Source organism: Arachis hypogaea, chromosome 18, assembly GCF_003086295.3.
Source record: "Arachis hypogaea cultivar Tifrunner chromosome 18, arahy.Tifrunner.gnm2.J5K5, whole genome shotgun sequence".
In the NCBI taxonomy this organism is placed as follows: Eukaryota; Viridiplantae; Streptophyta; class Magnoliopsida; order Fabales; family Fabaceae; genus Arachis; species Arachis hypogaea.
In genome coordinates, this window is record NC_092053.1 from 75,875,751 (window position 1) to 75,877,635 (window position 1,885).

Here is a 1,885-nt window from a genome sequence, read left to right on the forward strand (position 1 = left end):
CATCAAAGAAAGTTTCAACCTTTTTCTACCAAAAGTTCAACAAAGACTAAAACTTTCTATGAAAGAAGGGCATGCAAGGGCGAAAAGCGACATGAGCAGCGACAAGCAAAACATACAAAGCACAAAAGAAACATAATGAAAGAAAAATAGGGGAAGAAAAAACCAACCTGAGCGATAGAGAAGGGGCAAGCGCGGTAAAACCAATGGAAACCTCAAGAAAGCCAAGGAAAGAAATGAGCCTTTTGGCGAAGAAAAGGAAACTCCTTTTTTCGCTGGGAAAAGAAGTGCAGAAAAATGAGCACTAGGACAAACAGAGAAGGAAGAGAGCTTCTTTCAAAATGAAATGCACAAACGAGCCAAAGAGAAAAACCTCTTCTTTGATTTCAAACAAAAGAAGGAAAAGAAACGACAAAAGCAAAAAAGTAACGTCCAAATTGATGAGCATTAAAAGCATGTGGGTATTCCCAAAGAGAAATAAAAGAGGCAAACAAAAACGCTTCGTATTTAAACTTAGCGTGAAACTTTCCAACAAGAAATACAGCCTGGATCTCGCATGGATCTCGCGTACGTGTGGTCTTGAATTCTACAAATCCTCATTTCTTCATGAATTCTCCACTTTGTATGCTTTTTCTTCATTTCTTCAATCCAATCCTTACCTTATAAACCTGGAATCACTCAACAAACATATCAAGACATCGAATAGAATTAAAGTGAATTAAATTTAGCAATTGTAAGGCCTAAAAAGTATGTTTTCACTCTTAAGCACAATTTAGGGGGAATTCTAAAACCATGCTCTTTTAATAAATAAATGTGAAAAAAGTTGATAAAATCCACCAAATTCAATACAGGATAAACCATAAAATTATGGTTTATCAATCACCATTGCTATTTACAAACATGATAAATAACCAAATACCTTCTTAATTAGAACATAATGAAAATTCTCACCTATATAATTTTTTTTTTCTTTACACTAGGTCCAAAATTGGCTTTTCTAAATATATTAATAATCAGAGTAAACTAAGGGCACATAATTGGAAAAGAAAAAATATAAAAGAAAGATATAATGTGAAAGAAGAAAACAACCAAGAAACCAAATGCCATTCGATTAATTTAGACAAGAAGAAGCAAGATAGGAAGCACCGGCAGTGGCATTGAAAATAACAAGAAGGGAATCATACAATTTGTGATATACTATAAATATACAAAAGTCACAAACCCAGATTTTTAGGGAAGTTAAAATTTTCCAAAATTTTGCACAAATGAATGAAAACAAAGAGAGACACAATACCTTGTAAGCTTCATGGTTAGCTATTATCCTTTCAGCTACAGAAGTAGTGGTGGTATCTTTCAGGCTTTCAAGCAAGCAAAATATCCCCATGTTCTTCGGAACCTCATAAGGATCACTTTCAAATTAAACAAGACAACATGCTCTAATATCAGTACTAGCAAAAAAGAAAGATAATATCTTTGCCATATATGAACAAAATAGCTTTCAGTGAACTTACCTTAAGTGAGTTCTCAGCAACACAACTTAAGAGATATTAAAAGTTATAATAATCTGTTTGATTCAAAGGAACAAAAAATATAAAATGAACATAAATAATTTCATTCAATGCTTGATTAAGAATGGTTAGGGAAATGGAAAAGACAAGCACACTGCACACATAAAAATTGACATATCTTTTGTAACTCTCCAAGGTGCACCGATAATGACTTCATTGGCATAACGGCAAGACAACACGCTAAGGCTATGCTCATGAAGACGCATAATAGGATAGTGACTCTCCCGGTGTTCCCTAAAGGTAAGTTGTTACTTGTTACCCTCTTATCTAGTGTTAACATCATACTTAGATAATACCAATCAAAATCAAATTTGCTAAAT

At 33.4% G+C, this 1,885-nt stretch overlaps 1 long non-coding RNA gene across 1 annotated transcript; it reads right to left on the bottom strand.

Annotated features, from left to right (window-relative positions):
• Positions 1-353: 353 nt before the first annotated feature.
• Positions 354-1,407, bottom strand: LOC140181645 (uncharacterized). The gene is made up of 2 exons (XR_011876639.1): positions 1,292-1,407; positions 354-665 (listed from the first exon to the last, which is right to left on the bottom strand). It is a non-coding gene; the product is annotated as an uncharacterized lncRNA (long non-coding RNA).
• Positions 1,408-1,885: the final 478 nt, after the last annotated feature.